General features: G+C 41.1%; 1 protein-coding gene across 5 annotated transcripts in view; it reads left to right on the top strand.

The window, feature by feature from the left end:
- The window catches only part of LOC143024667 (ubiquitin carboxyl-terminal hydrolase 47-like), a 130,525-nt gene that overhangs the window by 47,938 nt on the left and 62,587 nt on the right, over positions 1-20,000 (top strand). The window contains exon 1 of one of the 5 annotated variants that reach the window (XM_076183646.1): positions 17,431-17,561. The exons of the other annotated variants lie outside the window; for them this stretch is intronic. The gene's annotated coding sequence lies outside the window, so the exon portion shown is untranslated. Of the gene's footprint in view, positions 1-17,430; positions 17,562-20,000 lie in introns of those variants that run through there. 5 annotated transcript variants of the gene reach the window in all.

A 20,000-nucleotide genomic window follows, 5' to 3' on the forward strand; every position in this document is an offset into this window, starting at 1 on the left:
TCAAGCGATCCTGCAGTGGACTCAAGATTCGAAACCAGACAAACACTTCTACAATCATAAAATCAGTACATCTTGGTCCGTAGTCTAGGAAACGCGCACGCGCCCGCACACACACCGTTATATTGTTTATGTGTGCACATGCATATGTGGTGTGCGCGTTTGTGTGTATGTGTGTTTGTCTGTGTGCAGTTTCATGTAATCTTGGTTATTTTGTAATTTATTTTAGAGAAATTCTGACCCCTTCATGCATTTCGCCTCTTAGTTTCGTTTGACCCCATTGAGGTTTAGATTTTGCAACATCAGGAAAGAATCGCTGGTGATGAGGTTCGTAGGGGCTACGGTGGAAGTACGATCTCGTAAACCAGTCACTCCGTATGAGCAGTGTATAGATGTCGTGTCAGATGAATTAAATGACTAGACAGGACCTGGAAAAAAAAGGGCAGAGTGGGGGGGGGAAGGGGGGTGGCCACGGAAATGAACGAGAGTAAGCGTGTCACACGGAATTGAAGGGGTTGATGGCGATTCTTCCTCTTCTCGCTTCTTCTCCTTTTTCTTCTTCTTCTCCTTTTTCTTCTTTTTCGTCTTCTTATTCTTCTTTTTCGTCTTCTTATTCTTCTTTTTCTTCTTTTTCCTTCTTCAATTTCTTCCTCTTCTGTCTTCCTTTTCTTCTTCTTCTGTCTTCCTCTTCTTGTTCTTCAAATTCTTCTTCTTCTGTCTTCCTTTTCTTCTTCTGCCTTCCTTTTTTCTTCTTCTGTCTTCTTCTTGTCTTCCTTTTCTTCTTCTGTCTTCTTCTTCCAGACACGTTAACAGGATGGATGAGCGGAGACCACTTTTCCTCCTCCTCATCTTCCTCCTCATTCCACCCAACTCTGGTCTTTATATCTGCATCTCTTCTATCTCTTCCTACTCCTCATCTTCTTCCTCCTCCTCTTCTTCCTCCCCTTCTTCGCCTTCTCCCTTCCTTCTCTACTCCCACTCCTCCTCCTCCACGCCTCCTCCTCCACTCCTCTTCCTCCACTCCTCTTCCTCAGCTTTTTTCTTCCGTCCTTAGTCTCTCCATTCAGCTTCGGATGTGTTTATTTAATTTATTTTTTATTTAATTAATTCATTTATCTATTTATTTATATGTACTTGGCTCTCGTTCTTGAAACATGTCATTAAGGGAAATTAAAGTTTGTGTGCGTGTGTGCGCGTGCGTGCGTGCGTGCGTGCGTGCGTGCGTGCTCTATTGGCCAAACTTTCCTTTAAATTCGTTTAAGTCTGTCTGTAATTATTATTCTTCAGTGATCCACAAACAACTACATCTGTATGGAATACTGTACTTACTACACTTCAAAAACACGGTGTGTGTGTGTGTGTGTGTGTGCGCGCGTTGGGGGGGGATATGAGATAGGGGGATTTGGGGGGAAGGTCGTGGGTGTTGTGGGGGAACGGGGTGCACAGTAAGTAGTGGAGCGGGGGGGATGGGGAGGGTTAGGGTGTGTGGGGGACTCAGAGAAGGAAGCACAGCGGGCAACGCGCTCGCTCAGTTATTTTGGGCTCAGTCAGCTGTTTGTGTAGACCCTTTCGCGCCACCACCACCACCACCAACACCACCACCACCACCACCACCACCACCACCACCACCACCACCACCACCACCACCACCACCACCACCACCACCACCACCACCACCACCACCACCACCACCACCACTACCACCACTACCGTCTTCCAAATACACCTGCAAGATGTTTCTCCTCCTCCTCTTCTTATTCCTCATCTTCCTCCTCGTTCTCCATTTCTTCTTTTTTTTCTTCCTTTCCATCTTTTCCTCCTTTTCCTCCTTTTCCTCCTACTCTTCCTCCTCCTCATTCTTCTTCTCAGTTTTCTTCTTTTTATTTTTATTTTCCTCCTCCTCTTTCTCCTCATTCTTCTCATTCTTCTCCCTCTTCTCCCCGTCCTCCTCATTCTTCTTCTCTTCCTCATTTTTCTTCTCATTCTTTTCCTTCCTCTCATTCTTCTTCCTCTTATTCATCTCCCCCCCTTTTTTTCCTCTTATTCTTCTTCCTCCTCCTCATTATGCAATGCAGAGGCGTCATCTCACTATGAACGTGGTTGTAGTTGTCTGTAGCTGATTGTAGAGGATTTCGCAGTGTCTTTCTTGGATGCACGTGTTGGCCATATGCAAACTACTCTCTGTGTGTATTATTTTCCTATTTGTGGAATGTCACTTTTGCTTTAGTGCGTGCACACACGTGTGCGTGTGTGTGCATGTGCGTGTGCGCGCGTGTGTGTTTTATAGCCCATAAAACGAAAAGGCCGGAACGATTTCCCTGGTTCCTGTCATTTGTAGAATGTAAACAAAATGTACGAATTCGTGTGAACATTCCCACGTGTATTCCTGGTGTCTTAGCCGCACATTGACCCCCAATTGTGCATTGAAAAAAAAAAAAATAAACCAGATACATGAATAAGTAAATGAATAAAGAAATAAATAAAAGTGTGGAATTCTGCCCTAACACGCCACTCTCCCACGCACACAGCTTCTCAGCCTATGTCTCATCCATGCTTGTACCTCCCCCATGTGTACACGCACACACACACACACACACACACACACACACACACACACACACACACACACACACACATATCTATATGTATATATTTATACTCTTATATATATATATATATATATATATATATATATATATATATATATATATATACTGTATATATATATACATACACACACACACACACACACACATTGAGACATAAGAACATTAGAATGAAGGAGACTGCAAGAGACTATAAGGCCTACAGTAGGCCCAGAGTTTTTTTGGGGGCTGAATAAAATTGTCTGGTGTTAAGGGGGTTATCACACTGGGCTATTTTTCCTCCAACCTCCAATTAATCGGCGGTACCACGCACCTCCAGCCGTAAAATCACTATGGTAAATTATTCGTCTTCTCAACAAAAATACATAAAATGTCATTTGATATGCTGGAGGGAAAGGCGATGAGAGTCGCTTTGGATATTATCATTCATTGGGACTCACTGAAATTGGATAAAATGGATTGGCATCGGCCTGGTCTAAACCTATACAGCCGTTTTCAAAGGTATATATGTTTATTGTGAATGTTTAAGCAAATGTTGTTTGTGGAACATAGATGAGAAGTAAGTGGAAAATTTGATGGGAATTGAAAGGAGGATATGTGGGAGTGGATGTTTCATCGGTTGGTGGAGTGAAGGAGGACGGGGAGTGATTGGGAGGAGTAGGGTGGAGTTTGAAAGCTGGAGTCTTGTTCGAGGTTAGTAGCGGCCATGTTTATTTTCGTTTGTGGAATGAAAACTATAGATGCTGTGGTTATTATCGTTATTGATTTATTTTATTATCATTATTTATTTATTATGTTTTATATTTTTTTGTTTGTGGAATGAAAACTATAGATGCTGTGGTTATTATTGTTATTGATTTGTTTTATTATTATTATTTATTTATTCATTATGTTTTATTTTTATTTGTTTGTTCATTTATTTTATTGGTATTTTTTATCCTGTGACTTTGCAAGGGGATTGTTGTCTCCGTCACTGTCGTGACGTAACATGAATATTTTATTCTAGTGGATGTATGACGGTTTTGTTAAGACTTAAGAGACATCAATGCTAAAGCAGGTCCTACATGATCAATATTATTAAAAATATTCCGTATTGTACAATATTATTGACGGTGTAGGAATGGTATTGAAGAATGAACACAATATATTGAAGACATCAAATGTACAGGCCAGACACTGGTGCCTCTTCAATACCATCCCTACATGTTGATAATATTGTGTAATATATTGCGCAATAATATTGTGTTATATATTGCGCAATAATATTGATCGTGCAAGGCTTGCTTATAAGGAGTTATAGCATGGGAAGATACAAACGTGTCGAGATGGTGTGGCCACGTGAAGAGAATGTGAGAGAATTAGGTCATGACGAAATCACTGAGCGGAAAGGAAGTAGACGTTGCATGGCAACTAAAAGAGAATAATAGAATGATGTAAGAGTGCGTCGAGGCAAAGAACTAAGCATTAGAAAGGTTGAATAGGGAGAAAGGCCTGGTAGATATGCTCGGCTTCCAACACGGAAGTTGAAGAGGAGTTATAGAGTGTATATATAGATGCACGAGAGAGGGAGTGAAAGATAGGGAAGATTTAGGGTATAAATCTGTGTGTGTGTGTGTGTGTGTGTGTGTGTGTGTGTGTGTCTGTGTGTGTGTCTGTACGCGTCGTTTTGTGAATATGACACGTATGAATGAGCACTATACACCTTATATATATTTATATGTACACTTCTTCCTTATGTATATATAGATGTACAAGAGTGAGGGATTGAAAGATAGGGAACATTTAGGGCATAAAAAATGTGTGTGTGTGTGTGTGTGTGTCTGTGTCTGTGTCTGTGAATATGACACGTATGAATGAACATTATACACTTTGTATATATTTATAAGTACACTTCCTCCTTCCTTATCTTTGACGTCAAACTTGGAATCATTCACGACCTAGTGAGGTCACAGCTCTCGAGCCAAAAAAGAGAAGAGATACAGAAGCGTCTCCCCTGCCTCTTGACGTTATAATGTATCAGTACAAAACTGACAAGGTGTTGGTAACGAGGCAGTTTGAAGAACGCAAAGTCTTACCAAATCTTCAGTGTGTCGTACGTATTTAGTTTTCCACCATAAATCTCTTTCTGCCACAAATAACCCCCAGCCTCCCTTTACCGTTTATTTTTTTTTATTCCTTTTTGTTTTGCAACAGTACATTTAACACCTTCATGCTTCATTCGTTCCCTTTCATGTTTTCCTTTGCATTCCTCTGACAGATTATCCATCTCTGTGACCTCTCTCTCTCTCTCTCTCTCTCTCTCTCTCTCTCTCTCTCTCTCTCTCTCTCTCTCTCTCTCTCTCTCTCTCTCTCTCTCTCTCTCTCTCTCTCTCTCTCTCTCTCTCTCTCTCTCTATCTCTCTCTCTCTCTATCTCTCTCTCTCTCTATCTCTCTTTCTCTTTCTCTGTTTCTCTCTCTCTCTCTCTCTCTCTCTCTCTCTCTCTCTCTCTCTCTCTCTCTCTCTCTCTCTCTCTCTCTCTCTCTCTCTCTCTCTCTCTCTCTCTCTCTCTCTCTCCATTCTCTTGACGTGCCCCAACCCTGATTTTCTCTTCCACTCTCACGTTCTTTTATATACTATTTTCTGTTTTATTAATTTCATCCGTTATACTCACCTTACCCAGCATTCCATACTCATTATATTTATTTGAGTGTATAGCTTTACTTTGTAACAGCGTCCACTATTTGCCTCCATACAGTAGAATAGTTCGCGTTTTTTTCACTACTTTTTACAGCAGATGAAACTGAGGTGCTCTGTCTACCCCAATTGTCCCTTTCAGTATTTTTATTCCCTGTTCTTGTCCTCCATTTACTCCTAAAACCCACACCTACATTCCCAAATATTGACGTCCTGTCCTGTTTAGCTTGACCCGAATCGGAAGCAATTTAATGATTTATTTGATGCTTGTGACCGTCAATTCGGTGTTGAGGGTTGAGGTGGGGATATGACAACGGCAGAGTCGTGTCTGCTGAAAGCAGCATCAACAGGTCCTTTCCTGTCCAATACTTCTGGATAACTTTGTAAAAAAAAAAACTCAGTCTGTGGTTGGAAATAGATTTGAATTTGATGCTCAGTATGTGTTGATTTCATGTAAGTGTTTGTGTTCGTGTCATACATGCGGCAAGGGAAGTGTTATAGTTGTGTATGTGTGTGTGTGTGTGTGTGTGTGTGTGTGTGTACGTGTTTTAGCGAATTGAAATTTACTGTACGTTTTCGTGTACCAATTTCACGTCAGCTGCATGTGAAGAGAGCCAAGTTTAGAGGTCTGCATGAGGTTCATTTCATACGGATTCTGGTATTTTTTTACGAGTGTCTCACTTATGATTTAAATCATCTGGCGACATTGACAGGGACAAAACATATACATCATCGTGTGTGTGTGTATGTATGTGTGTGTGTGTGTGTGTGTGTGTGTGTGTGTGTGTGTGTGTGTGTGCCAGCTTCATGTGTTTTACCTGTCATCTGCTTTTTACGTATCTGTCACATGTCATTTCTATGTATATACTTCCATAGTTACTATAAGTGCAGTGTCTTCGCACGAATCATCTAAGAAACTATTAAAAATACGTTGAGGTAAAACAGGTATAGCAGAACTTGTGTCTGATTGTACAGAACTACCCTTAAGGCGTCTATTTTTACAACGTGTGTGTGTGTGTGTGTGTGTGTGTGTGTGTGTGTGTGTGTGTGTGCGTGTGCGCGCGCGTGCATGTGCACCTGACAGGTGTCTCGACACCTGTTCATTGCCGTTGTCACTCGACAAGCCTTGCTCCTATTCACGAATGTACATTGTGCATTGTACTTGACATAAGTTTTGTTCAATGCTCAGATGATGCACACGTCAGTATTGTGTGTTGGGTACTCAGGTTTTACTTTTAGGGACCGGGTTCGATTCCTGCACTCACCGGTGACTTCCACTCGCCCAGGAAGTCCGAGCACCACTTTGGGCAAAGGTGATGATCTTGTTAGCAAAGGTTCTGTGTTGATTTGTTTATTATTATTTTGTGTTTGTGTGTGTGTGTGCAAGTGTGTGTGTGCAAGTGTGTGTGTGTGTGTGTGTTTCTAAAGACGTCATAGTGTCGGTAGGTATGTGAAGCGAAATGATTTTGTTTGGTTTTGGCAGAATTGGACCAAAGTGTAGGGTGTTTACAAAAATAACATGACATATTTGCAACCCTGGTTGCTGATGCCCCCCTCTCTCTCTCTTCCTATCTCTCTCTTTCTCTCTCTCTCTCTCTCTCTCTCTCTCTCTCTCTCTCTCTCTCTCTCTCTCTCTCTCTCTCTCTCTCTCTCTCTCTCTCTCTCTCTCTCTCTCTCTCCACGTGATAGATGCATGTATATATTATCTTTATTTTATTTTATTATACATTTACAAGTGATCGAGAGATTTGTAATGTAACCTGGATGTGTGTGTGTGCGTGTGTGAGAAAGAGAGAGTGTGAGAGTGAGAGAGGGAGACCGCAAATGTGTTTTTACACCTGCGAGTACACGTGTGTTCTTTGTCGATACATACAAGCCTTTGTGTGTGTGTGTGTGTGTGTGTGTGTGTGTGTATGTATGTGTGTGTGTGTGTGTGTGTGTGTGTGTGCATGTATGCATGATGCATGTGCATGTATGGGTTTGTGCGTGTGATGTATGTGGTCGGCGCTGCATGTGGATGTATTTATATTTGGAAAGTTTATTTTATTATTGGCATATTAATTCGGTTGATTTGAATTGATAATAGCTTTGTAGACATGAGGTTTTTCTATTGTGTTGTGTGTGTGTATGCATTGCTGCCAGAGCAAGGTTAAAGTGATTTTAATAAATGGTTGAATGGAAAGGAATATTATCGTAATGACTCGAAAACCCAGTTAGACGACGTCCATCCTACCCAGACCCCCCCCCCCCCAAAAAAAAAAAAAAAAATGGAAGAGGGTATTGATTGGTCAGATTCGCAACCAATCGACAATCAGATTCGTCGTTTCACTAGATACATTTTTTGGGACTGATTGGCAGGCAAGATTGGCCCAGGGAATCCAATGCCAAAGTGGCCCCCGTGGCTGGCGAGGTGCCAATCCCCCAATGCCCCAATCCCCTAATCCCCCCCAATCTTTGCTCGGAGCTTGATTGGCTCCCCGTCGCCGCCATTTGACATCGGACGGGCCTGGTCAGCTGGCGACTTCTAGAGGCTAGAGAGAAAATAGAACGCCAGCTAGATCTAGGAGACGGATCGTCTTGAAGGATGGCTGGGGTCCCTTCCTTCCTTCTTCCCTTCCTTCATTCCCTCCTGCTCATTCAAAGACTATCTCACCACGTACCCTGACCCACGTCCGCTCCTTAGCTCTCTCTCTCTCTCTCTCTTTCTCTCTCTCTCTCTCTCTCTCTCTCTCTCTCTCTCTCTCTCTCTCTCTCTCTCTCTATCTATTTATTTATCTATCTCTGTTTCGTTCTAATTATATCTTTTCTCTTGAATGGAACTCATGTTTTCTGGGTTGACCCCGGGAACCATTTGTGATTGACCGGTGCCAGAGAGAGAGAGAGAGAGAGAGGGATGGAGTTGGGGTTGCCTTGTCTTGTCTTATGGCAGAGGTATGTCGCGGGTCTTATCTTGTTGGTGGCGACCAAGGTAAAAGGGTTAGCTAGAGAATGGGTCACGTTGTTATTTATTTGTTTGTTATTCATTTATTTTTGTTAATATATTTTTTTTGGGGGGGTAAGACACTGAACCACATTTGTTTTGGGGAGTTTCTTCGAAGCCAATTAGTGGATTTTAATTAGGTTTAGGTCAAGAGCCCTAACTAATTTGGGCCCGTGGCTGAAATGCATCGCCATGGACGGGGGATTCTCTTCAGGTGAATAAAATCGCCTGTTGACAGCCAGAAGTTACGATTTAAATCAACATCGAAAGATGTGGCGCCTTCCATACATTATTGTACTTTTACCTATTACTATGCCGCCAGATGATTTTATTAATATCCTGTACACACCCCATTCCCCTCTCCATCCCTGTCTTGGTTTGCAAATGGGATAAGTTTGTTAAAGATTGTTAGGTTGGCTCAATCCCATTACATACAGTGAGACACTAACTGCAGGTATTTGTTATTTTATTTATTTATTTGTTTATTTTAATTTATTGTTATTATTATTATTGTTATTATTATTGTTGTTAGTTGAGGAAAAAAAGCTCTCTTATTGTGTTTGTGGTTTAGGATCTTTTATTTTATTTTATTTTATTTTTTCCCTCCAATAAGTGACGCAGTTCTCTTTGTTGACCATCGCGCCTTTAGAGTCACAGAGGTGGTTAAACGTGGCCTTCCTTCGGTCGTTAAAGAATTCTGCGGTACTCAGGTCCGTTGGGGGTGTCTTTATTTTATTTGTATTTTATTTTACTTTTTTTTTTTTTAACGAGCGGGTGTCTTTCAGAAAGATTGAAACGTATAAAGAAGGTCATTGTTATTTTTTATTTATTTATCTATTTATTTATTTTTGGAGGGGATGGAAGTGGAAGCTGTCGACTTTTGTTGCGCCAAGTGGCAGTTTGGTTGCGACCGTGAAGGTGTCGTAAAACACAGAGTACGACGGGCAAAGGTGATGATTTTTTTTCTTCTCATATTGTTTTACCAAATGTCTGGAAGAAGTGGAACATCGTGTAAATTCCTCTTTTATATATATTTTTTCCAGAATGTTTTATTGAGAAAAAGAAATTTGTTTAACTTTATACATGATCAAATTAATCTTAAGATGTAACCAAGACAACTCAAGTTTCAGAGGCAAGAGGAGGGAGGGGGAGGAGGAGGAAGAGGAGGAGGAAGGTCTTTACAGAGGATATCGATCCAGAAGAAGAGAGTAAGAAGAGGTTCCGTAGGACAACGACGACCCTCTGGAAAGAGATGGAAAGAGAAATTTTTGAAAATAGAAGAGGTGAAGGAGAAAGTGAAGAGAGGAAGAAGTTCTGGAGGAGGAAGAGGAAGAAGAAAAGGAGGAGGAGGAAGAGGAGGAGTACTGACGGCGAGGTCCTGGATGATTGTTTTCCTCCGATTGTTGGAGCAGATTTGTAGCCCGTAGCTTTCGGGAAGGAATCTGATGTGCTGGAGGTAATTCATTTTCCTCCATCATATCAAACGACACACTATGTCATTTGTTGAGGAAACAAAATATTTTAGCAGCGAGTGATTTGACGGCGGAAAAAGTGCTGGAAGTTGGCGGTACGGCCGATGAATTGGAGGTTGGAGGAAAGATAGCCCAGTGTGATTACCTATTCAGGTTATCACACTGGAGTGGTCAGTGATTGGAACAGACTTAGTAACCATGTAGTGAGTGCTGAAGCTATCGGTTCTTTCAAGGAAAGGTTAGACAACTTTATGGATGGGGGTGGTCATAGAACTGGCTAGTGTAGGCCTTATGGTCTCTTGCAGTCTTCTTCACTCTTATGTTCCCTTCATGAGGAATTTCTCATTTCGACTTCGTATTACGATTGCTGAAACACGGCATACTTTTTCCTAAGACTTATTTTGTTGTCTTTCTTCCTTGTGTCCTATCTGATATAACCAGCGATTCTGTCTTTGGTGGCGCTGTCGCCTTGAAGAGATTTGAGAAAGGGAAGGGTTGCAGAAAAAAATAATCAGCTTTTTCTGAGTAGATATTTGTCTCCGGTCATAAAAGAGGAGTATGTGCCTCAGGTCCGTAGGGGTGTAACTGAAAACCCTTGTAGAGTGGACAGGATAAATCTGATGCGTTTACCCCCGTACGAGAACATGATGAATAAGGAGATAACTGATAACGCATGGTCGAAACGATTGAAAGTAAATAAAAATAAAATAATAAATAGATGGTAGACAATATACCATATTGCGAATGTGATGATCGAAATGAATCTATCTTTAAAAACTTCGAATTATTGTCCGTTTACTGTGGTGAAGTCACGTGACCAAAGAGGTCAAGTATCAGTCACATAAAAAAGTGTTAGCGAAACGGGTTTGTAATTAAGATTACGAGCACATAAAACAGTGTTTTTGTAAAGGCGGCTAAATGCTTAGAATAGTGAAAGTAAGTCATTGTAGACAGACGTCAGGCGACATTACGTCATGAAGTGCGACAGTCGACTGTCGCACCTCCTTCAATCTTTCTCGCTTCGTGACGTCATGTCGCCAGATTCATAAAAAGTAAAACCATTTGTTGTTTAGCCCTCGATTCGTTTCTTATATCTTTGGAATATTGTATTATTATATTATATATTATTACATATTATGTTAGATATTATTATATTCTCATTACGAATTTCTTTTCTCGAGTATTGAGAGGGACAACTTGCTTCCGGTCGATGTGAAGAAGAGGAGTTAGAGTGGGAGGTGGGAGGGTAGGGGCACCACGTGGCTGCCGCGGGGCGGGACAGCAGGGGCGGAGTACCTCCCACGTCACCAGGGGCGCGCATGCGCACTTGCTCTTGAGTTAGGCGTATTCCTTGATTGCGCTAAGAAGGGGAGAAAAATATAAACATATTGTCACACTTGATATATATATATCTATTTTTATATATTTTTTTCTAATGATTCGTGTTTATGGTGTCGCCTTATTGTACACTACATAAGTGGTGATTATTTTATTTTTATTACTTATTAGTATTTATATAATGGAGCAGTGACAGTTGCATTCATATGGACAACGGAACTGGTCGTTTTCGAAACCCTGTCAACCCCTTCACCTCCATCAGGAGACGCAACCCTGAGGGGCTGACACTCGATCCCCGGACTGGGCCCAAGATCTCCTTATGAAGTGCAACTGTATTTCTTATACACACGGAGAGCTGTATTATTATTATTGTTATTATTATCAGTAATTATTATTATTACTGTTATTTATTAGTATGTATTCATATTCTGCCAGTATCGCAAACATTTGGAGAAACATTTCGTACTATTTGGAGATGCAGAGGATTTATGAAATAATTTCATCCACGTTCACCCGTACATTAACATAATGTGTATTCCTCTGTAGTAAGAGACCGGAAGAAGACTTTATATGTGGGTCAATCAGTGTGAAATTGGAATAGCTCTCTCTGGCCTTCTCCTCCTCCTCCTCTTCCTCCTCCTCCTCCTCCTCCTCCTCCTCGTCTTCCATCTCCTCCTCTTCTTCTCTCTCATCTTCCTCCTTCTTTTCCTCCTCTTCTTCCCTCTCCTCCTCATCTTCCCTCTGATCTTCCTTCTCCCCTTTCTTCCTCCTCTTCTTCCTTCTCCTCCTCCTCCTTTTCTTCCTTTTCTTCCTCTTCTTCCTTCTCTTCCTCCTCCTCTTCTTCCTTTTTTTCCTCCTTCCTTTTCTTCCTCATCTTTTCCTCCTCCTCTTCTTCCTTTTCTTCCTCTCCATCCTCTCCGCTTCCTACTCCTTTTCCTCGTCTTCCTCCCCTCTCCCTCAAGCATTCCTTCCCGAAAGCTGTGGGCTGCAGATTTGCTCCAACAGTCGGAGGAAAAATAGCCCAGTGTGATGCCTTAATATGGGACATCGACACTGTAACCAGCCTGCACATCCAACATGTCATAAGAACATAAGAATGAAGGAGACGGCAAGAGACCATAAGGCCTACACTAGGAAGTTCCATGTAATGTCTAGACCAATTGTGATGGTGTCCATACGTAAGCGGGTGAATACGCACACAGAATCGCACACAAGTGCACACAGTTGCACACGACGTAAATACGCACCAATTCTGTGGAGCTGAGTTCATGCTCCCACTCAGGCCTCGGAATACATCAAATTGCAAACTGTTACTGTCTCCCTTTAGCTTTTTTTTTTGTGTGTGTGTGTGTGTGTGTGTGTGTGTGTGTGTGTGTGTGTGTGTGTGTGTGTGGATGGGCATACCATCTATGGTGATCAGTCGGGAGGGTAAGGCCACATCACTACCATGTTGAATCACTCATTCGTTCATACATGTTCATACATAAACGTACAAACACACACAAATGCTAATATATATATAATATATATATATATATATATATATATATATATATATTATATATATATATATATATATATATATATATAAGAGAGAGAGAGAGAGGTGAGAGGGGTGAGAGTAGAACTTGTTTAATTTTTAGCGATACACAGCGAGTAAGAAGGAAAGCTCGTACTAAGGATATCACTAGATATATTCTTCCCAAGTAGAGCGGAATGCAATTAGACTAGATTGTCGTCATTTTTTTCTGTTAATTAATTAATTTGTTTATTAGGATTCGCAAGGTCATCGTCGCGGCTCTGTTGCCTGCAAGGAGAGAGAGACCGTCCCTGGGGGGAGAATGTGGGAATTAATTTGTGGGAATGTTTTTGACGCGTTCACTCGGGATCGACCTAGTGCGCATGCGCCAAAGGCAAGGCGCGCCCCAATGGTTTATTAATTTATTATTATTATTATTATTATTATTATTATTATTATTGTTGTTATTATTATTATTGTTATTATTATTAATAATTATAATAGTGCTATGATTATTATTATTAGTATAAGTATTGTGTAGATCAGATCTTTGTGGTAAGACAGATATGTGAGAAAGCTATAGGAAAGGGGAAGGATGTTTTTTGGGCTTTCATGGATCTGGAAAAGGCTTATGATAGGGTAGACAGAAAGGCACTGTGGGAGGTTATGCAGATTTATGGGATAGGAGGAAAGCTTTTGGGAGCTGTCAAGAGTTTTTATGAGAGTAGTAGAGCATGTGTTAGGATTAGAAATAGAGAGAGTGAGTGGTTTGAAGTAAAGGTGGGACTTCGTCAAGGATGCGTTATGTCGCCCTGGCTGTTCAACTTATACATGGATGGGGTGGTGCGAGAGGTGAATGCTAGGGTAGTGAGTCAGGGATTGGAGATGGTTAAAGAAAATGGAGAAAAGTGGGAGGTGAGCCAGCTGTTGTTTGCGGACGACACTGCGCTTGTGGCAGGGTCAGAGGAGGGATTGAGGAAGCTGGTGGCAGAGTTTGGGAGAGTATGTGATAGAAGAAAGCTAAAGATAAATGTGGGTAAAAGTAAGGTGATGAGATGTACAAGGGGTGAAAGTGGCAGTAGACTGGAAGTGAACATTAAGGGAGAGCGACTGGAGGAAGTGGATAGTTTTAGATACTTGGGTGCAAGTGTAGCAGGAAAAGGTGGAGTGAAGGTGGAGGTAGAATGTAGATTGAGAGAAGCGAGTAAATGCCTTGGTGGTTTAAAGAGTGTAATGAGGAATAGACATTTGGGAATGGATGCGAAGAGGAGACTGTATGAAGGAGTGATTGTGCCAACAGCACTGTATGGGGCAGAAACGTGGAACATAAGAGAAGAAGAGAGAAGGAGTTTGAATGTGTTTGAGATGAGGTGTCTGAGAAGTATGGTGGGGGTTACTAGGCTAGATAGAGTGAGAAATGAGGAGGTGAGGAGGAGAACAGGGGTGAAAAAGGATTTGGGAGATAGGGTTGATGAAAGAATATTAGGATGGTTTGGACACATGGAAAGAATGAGTGAAGAAAGACTAGTAAAAGAGGTATGGAAGGCAGATGTGGAGGGAGTGAACATGAGGGGACGTCCTAGGATGAGGTGGATGGATGGTGTGAAGGGGGCTTTGGGGAAGAGGGGAATGTCTGTTGAGGAAGGAAGGGAGAGGACGGAAGACAGAGGTGAGTGGAGAATGGTTGTATATGGATGATGTTGTGACTGCATGAGGAGGAATGGGCGGGGAAGTGGGGGGTGGGGTAGTAGGTGTGAGTAAATTTTGACGCAGCCCGAAGGGATTTCTCCCCGTCCTCGCCTTATATGCAAAGGGGGACGGAGAGGGGGGGTCGCCGATTAAATGAAGCGGCCTCGCTGTGGATGTACTGTGTCTTGCGACACTGCTTCTGACCCAGGGCGGTGGGCAGGGTGCAGAGATGACCCGTCATCCAGGAGGTGCTCAGATGAGAGGAAGGGTGGGAGGGGTGTGGAGTGTATTTAGGGATGAAATGGGTGGGAGTGTTTTTATGCCTTTCCCTTTTTGGCTACCTCCCTTGGAAGGGGGAAAAAGCCTTGGTATATGTATGTGTATGTATGTATTTTATTTATCTTATTTTTTTATTTATTTAATTTTTTTTGACATGGAGGTCCTGATAGAATAGTTTGGCGTTCACATGAAGAATATTATTAAGTTTGTAATGTATTAGAGATGGATCTCCCAAATTGGATAGAGTACTTGGAAGCTTAAACGTGGCATTGATTTACTGTTGCAATGCCCGTGAGTTCTCTAGACTGAATAGAATCATCAGGGTTTAGGCAGTATAAACTTATATATATATATATATATATATATATATATATATATATATATATATATATATATGTATACACACACACACACACCGATGGTTGTTACTGCATTTTCAGGGCCAAATTATATTCGTATGGACCCTTTCAGGAGTATATTTTTTCGTAACTGAATAAAGTCGTCAGGCAGAATAAAATCCTTGAAGTTGGCCGCAATCGTTAGTGGATTTAGTTTTAATGAAACGTTTAAATGAGGATCTTCACTTCAGCGGGTTAATTACCATCGTCTTCAACTCGCCTGATCCATGTTTGTGTATTATACCACGTCTGTTACTCCGCGCGGAAAGGTATTGTACCTCGTGGGTATAATGTACTATGCAACAGGTGTACTCCCACGTACGATGACTAAAACAGTGTCCATTGTGCCCACGTGACGCCCACTGAGGACTTGACATAGTAAAGGAGAAGTAAGGTAACCACACTTCGTGAAGATGAAGGCTTGTAAATATCTACTTTACGTTTGGTAAAAAGGGCAGATTACTATTTTTATTTATTTTTATCTATTTTTTATTTTACTTTATTTTATTTATTTATTTATTTATTTATTTATTTATTCCCTCCTTCTCTTGAGATGGTGAGGTCGTTGCAGTGAGGTTTGTTTTGATTCTTGGTGATCCATCATGGGACCAACTACGGGTTCTAATACTCCAACCCTGAGAGGCTGACTCTCGGTCCCCGGCCTGGGCCCAGGATCTCTCTCTAAACCTCAACCGTATTTCTTTCACCATTTTGATACCTTTGAGAGCTGACAACCCGGTGACATAGTAACAGTACATGAGAACATAAGAATTAAGGAGACTGCCAGAGACCATAAGGCCTACACTAGGCAGTTCAGTGTCTATTACCACCTTTCATCCCCATCCATAAAGTTGTCTAACCTTTTCGTAAAACAAGTTCTTGGCTATAACCTTCTTAAACCTAAATTTGTCCCATTTAAATATATTCACAACATAAACATCGGGCAATTTTTTGTCAGGGACCGTTGCCAGCGGCTGTGGGGCTGGGGGTTCCCCAGCACCGGGTTCGTTGGCTTCTTTTATATTTAAACTATCCCGCGACTGTTGACAATTTCTATTTTTATTCTGGCTGTCGTCAGACGATTTTTTTCAACATAGGGGGAGCTCTGTGCACAGAAAGCATTAAATCATCTGACCTCGCGTAGTCGAATACTCCCTAACTCTAACCCATAGTGACCCACTTATATATATATATATATATGTATATATATATATATGTACAGTATATATATATATATATATATATGTATATATATATATATATATGTATATATATATATATATATATATCTACTATGATAATGTAGCCTCTGTCTCTCCCCCACAACCATATATATTCTGATACCCTATCACTTCAGGTATTTGGATAAATATATTTTATTTATAAAAAATATTTTGATTAGGGTTAAGGCTTAAAGTTAGGTGGTTTATGGTGAGGGAACACGCCACTACTGTAGTCTCCCCTTAAGTCGCGTATTATTTGTGTGATATAAGAATATGATTAAGCAAACCATTGTATGTGTCCATAGATATTATTTGTATTTGTGAAATTAATGTTGCCACAAACCATGATAGCTTTTGTAAGAAGAAAGCATGTAAATGTAAAATGATTGTATGATTTTACCAAATGTTGAAATATTGGTTATTTTCATTTAATTTTAGTGCGGGCGGAAATTTATTATTCACAAGCTCCTAGGTTTTTGCAGATAAACCCTATAACCATATATATTCTGAAGATAAATAAACGAGATACATTTCTTTACCGTTTAGCTGTAGACATTGTCAATCCACACACACACACACACACACACACACACACACACACACACACACACACACACACACACACACGCAAAAGAATGTGTACATATGATATTTGTGTTTGTGTATGCATGTATTTTCAAACTAGGGTTTCCCAACCTTCGGGTAGGGGGGCGCACACCTGGGAGGGGGAGTGTTTAAAGCTATATTTCATTTCACCCAAAAATTATTTTGGTTAGGGTTAAGGGTTAAAGTTAGGTGGGGTATGGTTAGGTTAGGGATTATTCACGAACTCGCAGCAACGCGCGGGTAATTTGGCTAGTATATATATATATATATATATATATATATATATATATATATATATATATACATATATATATATATATATATATATATATATATTTGTGTGTGTGTGTGTGTGTGTGTGTGTGTGTGTGTGTGTGTGTGTGTGTGTGTGTGTGTGTGTTGCGTAATATCAAGCAGGGTGAATTTAGTTGCAGGGGATTTAACTCTCTTGCTAGTGGTGTTACTTTATAAATGTATGTCAATTCCGCCTCTCCGGGCATCCCACTTGTGTTGACATGGGGGCAGTTGCCAAGGGGGGCATGGGCTGGGGGGCTTGGCGCCGGAGGGGGGGGGGTGGCGCCAACGTATCCCGTCCATGGTTTGGCACCAGCAGCAGCTGGTAGGAGCCGGGCCAGTTGCTATTGTTACTCTGTGCAGCTGCAGCGTTACTCATGCCCTTCGCCCTTTGCTGCGTCATTGATCGAAGCGACGGTGGAGGAGGACCTGCCTGAAGAAGGCGGTGATGAAAGGAGGAGCGACCTCGAGGGGGCAATACCCGAGGTAGTATGTTTGTGAGAACAATAATCAACTTTTTTTTATGGAAAATATGAATGGAGACTGCAGGAGACCATAAGGTTTACACTAGGCAGTTCCATATCCATTACCACCTGTCATCCCCATCCATAAAGTTGTTTTACATTTTCTTAAAACAATTGACAATTTTAGCGATGACTTAAGTCGATTCCATTCGTTGACCACCCTATTGGTAAACCAGTTCTTGCCTATTTCCTAAATATATCTTAATTTGTCCAGTTTAAATCCATTACTGCAAGTCCTGTTCTGTTGTCTTAATACAACCTTGTTTGCGTCACCCTTGTTAAACCCTTTAATCCACTTGAACGCCTCTATTATATCACCCCGCACTATGCGTCTTTCCAGAGAGTGTAAATTGAGGTGCCTAAGTCTGTCCTAGTAAGATAAATTTGTCCTTTGTACTGATTCTAGCGAATTGATGTCCATTGTATAGGACGGAGACCAAAAATGTACTGCATATTCAAGGATAGGCCTAACTAATGCCAGGTAGAGTTTGATAACTGCCTCTGCACTTTTATTCGTAACGGTCCTAGCAGTGAAACCTAATGCTCTGTTAGCTATAATCCTGGCGCTAATGGACTGTTTGATATAAAGCCAGGACTCACTAGAACTCCCAAGTCTCTCGCAATCGGTGTTCTCTAAAAAGGCGTTATCTAAGGTATACCTGTTCTCTGGGTTGTGTAAACTTACGGTTAACACATTGTACTTTCAAAATTTTAAATCCATTTGCAATTTCACTGACCATGTGAATACGTTGTAAAGATCTTCCTGCAGTATCTCGGCGTCTTCTCCTGACCTAATTTGGCGTCCCTTTATAGTGTCATCCGCAAACTTATATAACTATTATTCCCATTGTCCAAGTCGTTTATTTACATAATGAACAATAAGGGACGCAAAACCGAGCCCTGGAGAACTCCACTGGTAACGCTCCCTCATTTGGATTTTACACCGTTTATGGTGACCCGCTGTTTTCTGTCACTGATCCATACTCTAATCCATTCAAACACTTTTCCTCCTATGCCATGGGCTTTGACTTTATTTAGTTTCTTTAGTTTCTTTTCACTTTTTACCTTTACACATTAAAATGAAGAAGTATGCGAGTACGTGGAAAGCGTGCATAGTATGTCAACAAATGCGTTTAATAGATACAGTAACTTGTCCAGTTTTTCAGAAGGTTGAGTTGGGAAGAGAAAGCTTTGAAGATTAATGGCGAATATTTGAACCACCTAAGATTTGCGGATGGGATTTTTCTTATTTCAGAGAGAGCAGAAGACTTGCAAGATATGCTGAGTGATCTGAACAAGGAAAGTCTCAAAGTTGGTTTAAAAGTGAATAAGACCAAAACCGAAGTAATGTTCAACACGAAATTTCAAAGTAAAGATATTATAATCGATGGTGAGAGTCTTCAAGAAATTGAAGAGTATATTTATTCAGGCCAGATGTTAAAAATGACAAAAGGTCATGATAACGAAATACAAAGACGTATTAATTGGTTGGAAAGTGGTAAGTATAATAGAATCCTGAGAGGCTCTTTACCTTTATGCTTGAAACGCAAAGTTTACGATCAATGCATTCTGCCAGCAATAATCTACGGGTGACTTGGAAACTGACGAAGGCGATGGAAACAAAGCTAAGGACTGCACAGAGAAGAATGGAGATCAATGATGGGAATAACGCTGAGAGACCGAAAGAGAGCAAGTTGGGTGAGAGAGCAGACTAGAATGAAAGACATTGTGGAGGCAGTGAGAGGAAGTGGAATTGGGCAGGTAAGTTAGTGCGAACGACTGGTGAGCGATGGAGCAAGTGTGTTACTGAATGGACGCCGTGATATGGGAAGCGTGGAAGAGGGAGACCAGACAGGACGTGGAGAGACGGGATTGAGAAGTTTGCAGGAGTGACGTGGCAGAGGTTGGCGCGGTCGTGTGAATCATGGAATGTTATGAAGGAGGCCTTTGTTCAGCAGTAGACTCAGGATGGCTGATTTGATTGAATTAAAGGCATTGAACCACATATAAAAATCGGAAAATCTACGGGTATGTTGTGCCCAATTTAAAGGTGGTATTTAGTTACATGATTTTTCAGACTTTTATTAGTCTAGGAAATTGCACAAGTCCACATCAAACACCAAATGACGATATTATTCAGCTGATGAACGTGACACTGATGGGGTTGCCGACCGGGTAAGATTCCGTTCAGGGAGGTGCGTCATCGCTGAAATGTATAAAGAAAATGGAATGTAGTGCCATAGCTTGCTGCTTGCTGGCTAAGTGCACTTGAATTATTTTGAATTTTAACTTTTATTGATTTTGAGCAGATATGAAAACATATCAGAGTGCGTGTGTTTAGATACGCGAACTCTCGGCAATTTTGTTGAATAAAAGAACTGAAAGTTTAAGCTGTTCATTG

Source organism: Oratosquilla oratoria, chromosome 4 (genome assembly GCF_046742065.1).
Source record: "Oratosquilla oratoria isolate Oo_2021 chromosome 4, ASM4674206v1, whole genome shotgun sequence".
In the NCBI taxonomy this organism is placed as follows: Eukaryota; Metazoa; Arthropoda; class Malacostraca; order Stomatopoda; family Squillidae; genus Oratosquilla; species Oratosquilla oratoria.